Source organism: Balaenoptera borealis (genome assembly GCF_965194805.1).
Source record: "Balaenoptera borealis genome assembly, chromosome: 8".
Lineage (NCBI taxonomy): Eukaryota > Metazoa > Chordata > Mammalia > Artiodactyla > Balaenopteridae > Balaenoptera > Balaenoptera borealis.
In genome coordinates, this window is record NC_138865.1 from 3,603,073 (window position 1) to 3,615,695 (window position 12,623).

At 36.6% G+C, this 12,623-nt stretch overlaps 1 long non-coding RNA gene across 1 annotated transcript in view; it reads left to right on the forward strand.

The window, feature by feature from the left end:
- Positions 1 to 11,287, forward strand: part of LOC309633386 — a 70,076-nt gene extending 58,789 nt beyond the window's left edge. The window contains exon 2 of the long non-coding RNA XR_014247487.1: positions 9,065 to 11,287. This is a non-coding gene — a long non-coding RNA (uncharacterized lncRNA). The remainder of the gene's footprint in view (positions 1 to 9,064) is intronic.
- The last annotated feature ends 1,336 nt before the right edge of the window (positions 11,288 to 12,623 follow it).

Consider the following 12,623-nt stretch of genomic DNA (forward strand, 5'->3'; position numbering starts at 1 on the left):
CTCCATTCTCTAGTAGGTCCATGTCTTTATTCCTGTCTTGCCCCTAGGTCCTTCATGCCTTTTTTTTTTTTCAGATTCCATATATATGTGTTAGCATATGGTACTTCTTTTTCTCTTTCTGACATACTTCACTCTGTATGACATACTCTAGGTCCATCCACCTCACTACATATAACTCAATTTCGTTTCTTTTTATGGCTGAGTAATATTCCATTGTATATATGTGCCACATCTTCTTTATCCATTCATTGGTTGATGGACACTTAGGTTGCTTCCATGTCCTGGCTATTGTAAATAGAGCTGCAATGAACATTATGGTACATGACTCTTTTTGAATTATGGTTTTCTCAGGGTATATGCCCAGTAGTGGGATTGCTGGGTCATATGATATTTCTATTTTTAGTTTTTTAAGGAACCTCCATACTGTTCTCCATAGTGGCTGTATCAGTTTACATTCCCACCAACAGTGCAAGAGGGTTCCCTTTTCTCCACACCCTCTACAGCATTTATTGTTTCTAGATTTTTTGATGATGGCCATTCTGACAGGTGTGAGATGATATCTCATTGTAGTTTTGATTTGCATTTCTCTAATGATTAATGATGTTGAGCATTCTTTCATGTGTTTGTTGGCAATCTGTATATCTTCTTTGGAGAAATGTCTATTTAGGTCTTCTGCCCATTTTTGGATTGGGTTGTTTGTTTTTTGATATTGAGCTGCATGAGTTGCTTGTATGTTTTGGAGATTAATTCTTTGTCAGTTGCTTCATTTGCAAATATTTTCTCCCATTCTGAGGGTTGTCTTTTCGTCTTGTTTATGGTTTCCTTTGCTGTGCAAAAGCTTTAAGTTTCATTAGGTCCCATTTGTTTATTTTTGTTTTTATTTCCATTTCTCTAGGAGGTGGGTCAAAAAGGATCTTGCTGTGATTTATGACATAGAGTGTTCTGGCTATGTTTTCCTCTAAGGGTTTGATAGTGTCTGGCCTTACATTTAGGTCTTTAATCCATTTTGAGTTTATTTTTGTGTATGGTGTTAATTCTTTTACATGTAGCTGTCCAGTTTTCCCAGCATCACTTATTGAAGAGGCTGTCTTTTCTCCACTGTATATGCTTGCCACCTTTATCAAAGATAAGGTTACCATATGTGCGTAGGTTTATCTCTGGGCTTTCTCTCCTGTTCCATTGATCTATATTTCTGTTTTTGTGCCAGTACCATACTGTCTTGATTTCTGTAGCTTTGTAGTATAGTCTGAAGTCAGGGAGCCTGATTCCTCCAGCTCCGTTTTTCTTTCTTAAGATTCTTTGACTATTCGGGGTCTTTTGTGTTTCCATACAAATTGTGAAATTTTTTGTTCTAGTTCTGAGAAAAATGCCATTGGTGGTTTGATAGGGATTGCATTGAATCTGTAGATTGCTTTGGGTAGTATATTCACTTGCACCATGTTGATTCTTCCAATCCAAGAACATGGTATACCTCTCCATCTGTTTGTATCATCTTTAATTTCTTTCATCAGTGTCTTATAATTTTCACATACAGGTCTTTTGTCTCCTTAGGGGGGTTTACTCCTAGATATTTTATTCTTTTTGTTGCAATGGGAGTGTTTTCTTAATTTCAATTTCAGATTTTTCATCATTAGTGTATAGGAATGCAAGAGATTTCTGTGCATTAATTTTGTATCCTGCTACTTTACCAAATTCATTGATTAGCTCTAGTAGTTTTCTGGTAGCATCTTTAGGATTCTCTATGTATAGTATCATGTCATCTGAAAACACTTACAGCTTTACTTCTTCTTTTCTGATTTGGATTCCTTTTATTTCTTTTTCTTCTCTGATTGCTGTTGCTAAAACTTCCAAAACTATGTTGAATAATAGTGATGAGAGTGGGCAACCTTGTCTTGTTCCTGATGTTAGTGGAAATGCTTTTAGTTTTTCACCATTGAGGACGATGTTGGCTGTGGGTTTTTCATATATGGCTTTTATTATGTTGAGGTAAGTTCCCTCTATGCCTACTTTCTGGAGGGTTTTATCATAAATGGGTGTTGAATTTTGTCGAAAGCTTTCTCTGCATCTATTGAGATGATCATATGGTTTTTCTTCTTCAATTTGTTAATATGGTTTATCACATCGATTGATTTGCATATATTGAAGAAGCCTTGCATTCCTGGGATAAAACCCACTTGATCATGGTGTATGATCTTTTAATGTTCTGTGGATTCTGTTTGCTAGTATTTGGTTGAGGATTTTTGCATCTATGTTTATCAGTGATACTGGCCTGTAGTTTTCTTTTTTTGTGACATCTTTGTCTGGTTTTGATATCAGGGTGATGGTGGCCCTGTAGAATGAGTTTGGGAGTGTTCCACCCTCTGCTATATTTTGGAAGAGTTTGAGAAAGATAGGTGTTAGCTCTTCTCTAAATGTTTGATAGAATTCACCTGTGAAGCCATCTGGTCCTGGGCTTTTGTTTGTTGGAAGATTTTTAATTACAGTTTCAATTTCAGTGCTTGTGATTGGTCTGTTCATATTTTCTATTTCTTCCTGGTTTAGTCTCGGAAGGTTGTGCTTTTCTAAGAATTTGTCCATTTCTTCCAAGTTGTCCATCTTATTGGCATATAGCTGCTTGTAGTAATTTCTCATGATCCTTTGTATTTCTGCAGTGTCAGTTGTTACTTCTCCTTTTTCATTTCTAATTTTATTGATTTGAGTCTTCTCCCTTTTTTTCTTGATGAGTCTGGCTAATGGTTTATCAATTGTGTTTATCTTCTCAAACAACCAGCTTTTAGTTTTATTGATCTTTGCTATTGTTTCCTTCATTTCTTTTTCATTTATTTCTGATCTGATCTTTATGAGTTCTTTCCTTCTGCTAGCTTTGGGGTTTTTTTGTTCTTATTTCTCTAATTGCTTTAGGTGTAAGGTTAGGTAGTTTATTTGAGATGTTTCTTGTTTCTGAAGGTAGGATTGTATTGCTATAAACGTCCCTCTTAGAACTGCTTTTGCTGCATCCCATAGGTTTTGGGTCGTCGTGTTTTCATTGGCACTTGTTTCTAGGTATTTTTTGATTTCCTCTTTGATTTCCTCACTGATACCTTGGTTATTAAGTAGTATATTGTTTCGCCTCCATGTGTTTGTATTTTTTACAGATTTTTTCCTGTAATTGATATCTAGTCTCATAGTGTTTTGGTCGGAAAAGATACTTGATACAATTTCAATTTTCTAAAATTTACCAAGGCTTGATTTGTGACCCAAGATAGGATCTATCCTGGAGAATGTTCTATGAGCACTTGAGAAGAAAGTGTATTCTGTTGTTTTTGGATGGAATGTCCTATAAATATCAATTAAGTCCATCTTGTTTAATGTTATCATTTAAAGCTTGTTTTTCCTTATTTATTTTCATTTTGGATGATCTGTCCTTTGGTGAAAGTGGGGTGTTAAAGTCCCCTACTATGATTGTGTTACTGTCGATTTCCCCTTTTATGGCTTTTAGCATTTGCCTTATGTATTGAGGTGCTCCCATGTTGGGTGCATAAATATTTACAATTGTTATATCTTCTTCTTGGATTGATCCCTTGATCATTATGTAGTGTCCTTCTTTGTCTCTTGAAATAGTCTTTGTTTTAAAGTCTATTTTCTCTGATATGAGAATTGCTCCTCCAGGTTTCTTTTGATTTCCATTTGCATGGAATATCTTTTTCCATCCCCTCACTTTCAGTCTGTATGTGTCCCTAGGTCTGAAGTGGGTCTCTTGTAGACAGCATATATACAGGTCTTGTTTTTGTATCCATTTATCAAGTCTATGTCTTTTGGTGGGAGCATTTAATCCATTTACACTTAAGGTAATTATCAATATGTTCCTATTACCATTTTCTTAATTGTTTTAGGTTTGTATTGTAGGTCTTTTCCTTCTCTTGTGTTTCCTGCCTAGAGAAGTTCCTTTAGCATTTGTTGTAGAGCTGGTTTGGTTGTGCTGAATTCTCTTAGCTTCTGCTTGTCTGTAAAGGTTTTAATTTCTCCATCAAATCTGAATGAGATCCTTGCTGGATAGAGTAATCTTGGTTGTAGATTTTTCCCTTTCATCACTTTAAATATGTCCTGCCACTCCCTTCTGGCTTGCAGAGTTTCTGCTGAAAGATCAGCTGTTAACCTTATGGGGATTCCCTTGTATGTTATTTGTTGTTTTTCCCTTGCTGCTTTTAATATTTTTTCCTTGTATTTAATTTTTGATAGTTTGATTAATATGTGTCTTGGCGTGTTTCTCCTTGAATTTATCCTGTATGGGACTCTCTGTGCTTCCAGGACTTGATTAACTATTTCCTTTCCCATATTAGGGAAGTTTTCAACTGTGTAATCTCTTCAAATATTTTCTTAGTCCCTTTCTTTTTCTCTTCTTCTTCTGGGACCCCTCTAATTCGAATGTTGGTGCGTTTAATATTGTCCCAGAGGTCTCTGACACTGTCCTCAATTCTTTTCATTCTTTTTTCTTTATTCTGCTCTGTGATAGTTATTTCCACTCTTTTATCTTCCAGGTCACTTATGTGTTCTTCTGCCTCAGTTATTCTGCTATTGATTCCTTCTACAGAAATTTTAAATTCCATTTATTGTGTTGTTCATCACTGTTTGTTTGCTCTTTAGTTCTTCTAGGTCTTTGTTAAACGTTTCTTGTATTTTCTCCAATCTATTTCCAAGATTTTAGATCATCTCTACTATCATTATTCTGAATTCTTTTTCAGATAGACTGCCTATTTCCTCTTCATTTGTTTGGTCTGGTTGGTTTTTACCTTGCTCCTTCATCTGCTGTGTGTTTCTCTGTCTTCTCATTCTCTTAACTTACTGTGTTTGAAGTCTCCTTTTCATAGGCTGCAGGTTCGTAGTTCCCATTGTTTTTGTTGCCTGCCCCCAGTGGCTAAGGTTGGTTCAGTGGGTTGTGTAGGTTTCCTGGTGGAGGGGACTGGTGCCTGTGTTCTGCTGGATGTTGTCTCTCTGGTGGGCAGGACCACGTCCGGTGGTGTGTTTTGGGGTGTCTGTGACCTTATTATAATTTTAGGCAGCCTCTCTGCTAATGCGTGGGGTTGTGTTCCTGTCTTGCTAGTTGTTTGGCATAGGGTGTCCAGCATTGTAGCTTGCTTGTTGTTGAGTGGAGCTGGGTCTTAGCGTTGAGATGTGCAGCCTGGCAGTGGCAGGCTACACAGGCTCCCAGGAGGGGAGGTGTGGATATTGACCTGTGGTTGCACACAGGCTTCTTGTTGGCTGCAGCAGCAGCCTTGGCATTTCATGCGTGTCTCTGGTGCCCACGCTGATAGCCATGGCTTGCCCCCATCTCTGGAGCTCGTTTAGGCGGTGCTCTGAATCCCCTCTCCTTGCGCACCCCAAAACAGTGGTCTCTTGCCTCTCCGCCAGGTCCAGACTTATTCTCAGACTCCCTCCCAGCTAGCTGTGGTGCACTAGCCCCCTTCAGACTGTGTTCACGCAGCCAACCCCAGTCCTCTCCCTGGGGTCTGACCTCTGAAGCCACAATCCTCAGCTCCCAGCCCCCAACCTCCCTGGCAGTTGAGCAGACAAGCCTCTCAAGCTGGTGAGTACTGGTCGGCAATGATCCTCTGTGCGGAAATCTCTCTGCTTTGCCCTCTGCACCCCTGTTGCTGTGCTCTTCTCTGTAGCTCTGTAGCTCCCTCCCTGCCACTCCCTATCTCCACCAGTGCAGGGTCTTCCTAGTGTGTGGAAACTTTTCCTCCTTCACAGCTCCCTCCCAGAGGCACAGGTCCCATTCTTATTCTTTTGTCTCTGTTTTTCCTTTTTTCTTTTGCCCTACCCAGGTATGTGGGGAGTTTCTTGCCTTTTGGGATGTCTGAGGTCTTCTGCCAGCGTTCAGTAGGTGGTCTGTAGGAGTTGTTCCACGTGTAGATGTATTTTTGATGTATTTGTGGGGAGGAAGGTGATCTCTATGTCTTACTCCTCTGCCATCTTGATGGTCCCCTCCTCATAGTATACTTTGAAACCTCCAGTTTTTGCTCAGAAAGACAATATTCTATAAGACTGCAATATTATTGTTATGATAAATAACTACAACAATAAATGAAACAGAGCAAAGAAATGGGGAGTCTATGATATAGCCACTATATTCTGTTGTGGATTATCAACAGCTTATCCAGGCTATTCTACGTAGTCAAAAGGAGTCATCGAGGCTTACTATCCATCTCTGATTGTGGAACTCAAACATTGCTGCATCTTTGTGAGCTCAAGCAGGCAAACCTAAAGCAACCCATACTATTGACATTATGTGAAGTGTCACTATGACATTCATTGGGTGAGTCAGGTGGCAATAGATTACATCGTGTGGACTGCCTACTGTGTCCCTTTGGTTGTGTTAACAGGTTTATTTGCATCATCTTATTTAATTATCACAGATTTCCATAGATAATCATCTACTTTAAGCCTATACTTCATTAGCTTATACTTATGGATACTTATAGCCTCATGCAGTTAAGAGGCCTTGGATTTGAACACTGGACTACTTGATTCAAATATCTAATATCCATTCATTGATTGTGATTCTTTTTTCAAGGAAAACATATTCCTAGGTGGGCAAGAAGCTGGAATACTGTAAGTAGAGCCACCATTTCGTTTTTGTGTGGTTTGGGAAAGACAATTTCTTAGGCTATTTAGAAACCACCTCTTACCATAATCTTGAGAAATTACATGGAAGTCAGTGAAATGGTAGTGAGATAGATAATAGTTATATCAAAAGAAGAAAAGAAAGAAAAAGGAAAATATATGTATTGGGTTGAATTGTGTCCCTCCCCCAACGTTTCTCTCTACCTAGAACCTCAGAATGTGACCTTATTTGGAAACATGGCCTTTGCAGATGTAACTACTTGAGAGTCTCAAGAAGAAATCATAGCAGGCCCCAGATCCAATGACTGGTGATGTCTTTAGGAGGGAAAGGAGAGGAGGATTTGTACACAGAGACCCAGGGGAGAGGCCACAGAGAGATTGCAGTTATGCTGCCATAAATTAAAATATGCCAGGAGATTCTCTCCTGGAGCCTTCAGAGGGAGCATGGCCCTGCTGATAGCTTGAGTTCAGACTTCTGGCCTCCAGAACTGTGGGAGAATAGATTTCTGTTGTTGTAAGCCACTCAGTTTGTGGTCATTTGTTATGATAGCCCTAGGAAATGAATACATCACAGAAATTATTTTATCCCATACAATTTTGGGATTGTTTTAGTGCAACAGGTAAAAATTGAAATAAGAAAAATGTGCTACTTTTGATGAAACCATACAAATAGGTTTTTTTTTAAATGACCTTATGAATAAAGTTGTCTATACACACGTGTATGGCTGTGAAAAAAAATCACAACACAATCATTTTTGTAAGTTTAACATTAATTTAACAGGCACAGCAGCTACAATAGTGATGCATATTAATTGCTAAGATGTTCCTTATGTGGACTCAGTCTTAACTTTAAGCCGGCTTGGATGGATGGATAGATAGATAGATGGATTAAGTAAGATATAACCAACACAATTAACAAGCTTATCTACTCTATGTATGCTTTTAGCAGTATATATATATACACATACGTACCTATATATGTGTGTGTATATATGTGTATATACATATATCTGTATATATGTGTGTGTGTGTGTGTATGTATATAATATGAATGACAGGTAGATAATCAACTGGGACAAGTTTGTTGATTGTTCAGGTTAGATCTTATTTAATCAGTAGACTTATTGATTTTTAGTTGGCTTATTCTATCACTTATTAAATGAGATGGGTTAAGGGCTTTTTTTGTGATTGGAAATTTGTCCACTTCACCTTCCGTTATTTTTTCTTTACATGTTTTGGAAGGTAAGGTATTAAGTGTATACAGAGTGCAGATTGTGATATCTTTCTGCAAATTTGAATGCTTTATTCCTATGAAATGTTTCTCTTTGTCTCAATTTATATTTCCTTAGGACATTTTTGGCTGTCATTGAAATAGTTACACTGCTTTCTTTTGGCTAATGTTTTAAATGTTTTCTTTCTTATTCTTTGTTGAACTTTCTGTTTACTTATCTTTAAGTGGTGACTCACATAAGCGTCATATAGTTGCTTTATATTTTTTAGTCCAGCCTGATAATCTTATTATTTTCTGTCTATTAACTTGCTAATCATCTATTCTTTGATTATCTTTGTTGATCATTATAAAGATGACCAGTTCCTTGAGATATCTCAATGAAATTATTATTTTTACCGTCTATCTAAATATGAAGGCATCTTTGAATTCTTAAAATTGATGACCTTTTTGTGCTCTTTGCATTACTGTTGTAATGGACTTATTCAAGAAATATTTTAAATTCTTTAAGGCATTACTGTTATTTTGCTCAGTGAATATGTATTTAGTATGTATTTATGTTTATACATATATTAGCAGTTTAACTTCATTCTTTTTCTTTATAATTTGGTACTGTCTTCTGAGATCATTGCTATTCTTCCTGAAAAACCACCTTTTATGTATCCTTTAGTGTCAAAATTTTTAGAGATTAATGCTTTCACTTTCTGTCTTTCTGAAAACCATGTTTATGTTGATGTTTGCAAGATAACTTCACTGGGTAGAAATCTAGGTTGAAACATTTTCTTTTAGCATTTTAAATTTGTCATTTTGTTACGGTTGGCTTGATAATTACTGAGACATAGTTTGAAGGTAATGTATTTTTTTCCTCTGTCTGCTTTAATATTTCTTTTTTAAAAAATTTCAACAACTATAATAGATATGCCTAGGTGTGGCTAATATCCAGCTGGAAAAAGTAATGACAGGTTCTAAAAACAAAGGCTTGGTTTGGTGCTGATTTTATTTAGGATGTCAGAAGGAATGGAAGAATGAATTTTCAAAAGAAGGAATTGGGTAAAAAGAAAAATTATAGTAACATACATTAATTTCTTTTCTAAAAGGGAATACTTTACAAGAGTTTTTTATTTAAAAAATGGGTGGTGCTGAAGAATATTAAAACTTGGAAGGAAATAAAAACAGGTACATAGGGAAAATTAATTGGGATATTTTAACTTTCTGCTACCTTATTTTTAACAGTAATATTCATCTAAATGAAGGAGACCCCTACTTCCTTCTCCACCAAAATGCCTTTTAATTAGGTAAGTCCAAATTATAGCTGTTTTATTTTTCAATGTTTAAAATGGGCAAGTATGAGATATAATTGTTTTTATTGCATAATATCAAAGTGATTTTCTTTTTTTATTGAAGTAGAGTTAATTTACAATGTGTTAGTTTCAGGTGTATGGCAAAATGATTCAGTTTATATATATATATATACATATATATATATATATATCTGTGTATATATATATCTCCTTTTTCAGATTCTTTTCCATTATAGGTTATTACAAGATATTGAGTAGAGTTCCCTGTGCTATACAGTAGGTCCTTGTTGTTTATCTATTTTATATATAGTAGCTTTTATCAGCTAATCCCCAAATCCTAATTTGTCTCTCCCCCTCTTTCCCCTTTGGTAATCATAAGTTTGTTTTCTATGTCTGTGAGTGTATTACTGTTCTGTGAATAAGTTCATTTGTATCATTTTAGATTCCACATATAAGTGATATCATATGATATTTGTCTTGAGATATAATTTTGAGGTAGCATATCCAGGAGTGCATGATGGATTGGATGTGGGAAATAAAAGAGAGAAGAATCAAAGATTATACTAATAGTTTCTGACTTGGCCAACCAGGTGGATGGTGGTGCTATTTACTAAGCGGAAGAAAACTAGGGTAAGAAAACACATTTGAGGTAGGAAATAGTGAATACTTTTTGAATATGATAAATTTTCCATATGTGATATATAAACATAGCTTTTAGGTTATTAATTATAATCTAAATTCATGCCCTTTCCTTGGGAAATAAGTAGAGTCATCTGATTGTATTTTAAATAACAGAATCAGTTGAGGGTATCCAGGACAGGTTACAGAGAAAGGAGCATAGAACCTCCTGACTAAGCACCCAGAATTTAGAGATCAGAAAGAGGAAAGTAATTCCAACTCTCCAATTAGTAGGAAAGGAAGGAGTCACAGGGACTAAGAGGAGGGAGTGTTTCAAGAACAAGGGAGTGTATGACTTTCAACAACAAAGAACAGAGTACATAGGTCATGTTCCTCAAGTGCCTGCTAAGAATTGGCGCCCTGGAGACCATCAACTTTCCAAGAGGAGTTCCAGAAATGTGGTGGGACAGAAAAGCAGGTACTGGGTTTATGAATAAAAATGTGGTCAACTGAAAACTATTTGGAAGTAATTGTATTGTAAAAATATAGAAAAAAGGAACCTGGAACAACATGTGTGTCAAGGGAGAACTTGTTTGTAAGCTGATATTCTACGCTAGAGAATAAGAGATCTTGACTGTTTAGGAATGAAAATGTATAATTTAAGGTGTTAAAGTTTTTGAGTCTACAGCACAAATGGAGAAACTTACATTTGATAAGGGAGAATCACATGCCCATCGTAGTTCTCATTGTGATTCACTGTAATTTACTGAAAAGAAGAAGACAGATAGATTTGCACATTTGGTAGTGGAAAATAAGAATAAAGATGTAAAGATTTTGGACTGCTTAGAAAATAAAAGACAAGTTCAGAAGCTAAAAGTGATGCATGTGAAGAAGGGGTGATAAGTGAGAATATGAGAAATAGTCATCACAGTAAGAGCAGATGTTCAAGAGTAAAGATAGTGCAGTTACTAGGTAGGGTTGAGGACCCATGGAGATCAGTGATCATGAACATAGAGTGAGATGGTTTTGTCCAGTATGTGATTTTTTCCAGCAAAATTTTCTGCACATGTGTAAGTTAAGACCCTCCAGGAATGGAGAATTTCCACATGATTGTGAAAGAAGGAGGTTACAATTTATGAATTTTTGAAAGAAATTGAGGATCTCAGTGATGTCAAATCATTAATAAAGTTAATGCTTATATACATACAATATAGGTTATATTGGAAGGCTTTGCAGGTTAAAATTAGTTTTGAAGGTAATGTGATTTCTGCAGATAAGATCCATGGTATAACATGGGACTAAGGTAGTTGGATAGAATGAAGCAAAAGGTCACTAGAGATCTACAGGTCAAGGGTCTTAGAGGCTAGTAAGCTGGATGGTTTAATCACATGTAAGTTGAAGTCACCAAGAGAACAGAAGAGTTAGTTATGACCCAGGTGCTAAATCTTTCCAAGATAATACAGAGACCAGATAGCTGTGGGTGACAACCCCCCCAAAAAAAAACACCAAGAAAAAAATGTAGAGACGGTGGAAAAGCACAATGTCATGATTTTAACTGAATGAAGAGATTTTATAAGTGGAAAGACAGGTGGTTTGGAGATAGCACTGGATGATGAGAATAATCCCCTAAGCGCACCTCATGATTCTGACGTACAGGTTCTACTTAAGAGAAGATTATCCTCTTTTCAATTAAGGTAGTGGAAATACTGAAATAGTCTTGAAGAGGATAAAGATATAGTAGAGTGATTTGGTCAAATCCAAAAATTCCCCGGGGCATAGTGAAATAACTTTGGAAGCAAGGGGAGGGTGGTAGGAAGATGATAAACATTTATAATAAGAGATAAGGAAATTATGCATAACATCAGAAACCTAGAGTCCTGGTGGAATTGAGAAAAATAGGTGAGCAGTATTAGTATTTATTAATTCAATGAATATTTATGGAGTAACTTCAATGGGCAATTATCAACATATAGCAAACAAAACAGAGTAGCCCTTGCTCTGATCGAGCTGACAGTCTAATGGACAGTAGCAGAATATAAATAATTATAGAGGGATAGTGCTCTGGACAAAAATGCAGCAAGATGAGAGATATGGAGTGTTAATGTGGTGCTGGAGTGTTATTTTACATACAGTATTCAGGGAAAAGTGTTTAAGTGATACTTGAACAGGATACGGTGGGTGTCAGGTTTGTGGTAGGAGATAGAGTGGGAAGAAGTTAGGAGCTAGGATGTGGAGGACCTATGAACTACTAAAGGTCCTTAATGTTTACTTGGAGTGAGTGGGAAACCACTGCAGGAGTTGGAGCATAAGGGGAATTTTATCGGAAAGACATTTTAGATGTGGTATTGTGGTTGCTTCATTGAGAATTGACTCTAATGGGACGCAGCAGCATCAGGAAGATCAATTTAAAGGTTATCGAAAGAATTCATACAAAAGTTGATCGTTTGGACCAGCCTGACAGTGGAAGAGGTAGGAGAAAATGTTGGTTTCTTCCTGTACTTTGAAGGTAGAATCAGTATCATTTGGTGCTGAATTGCAGGTGAGGCAGAAGAGAAAGAAAATCATCCAGGAGACCCCTCTGTGTAGGTGAGTATGGTTTTCCTGTTAAGAAGGTAAAATGGAATCACTCTATACTGAGATGGAATTAACAAAGAAGAGAAGGTGTGTGGTTTGGGAATGAGGAGTTTGGTTTAGGACATCTACGTACAATTGTCCAGTAGGCTGTTAAGGAAATAGGTGTACACTGTAGTTATAATTTGAAATTAAATAGCATGTAGTGGTTTTTATATCCATGAGACTGGTCGAGGTCATGTGGAGAGTAAAGAGAGAGATTTCGAGAATATAGCCTGGGAGATTTCATATTTCAGAGATTA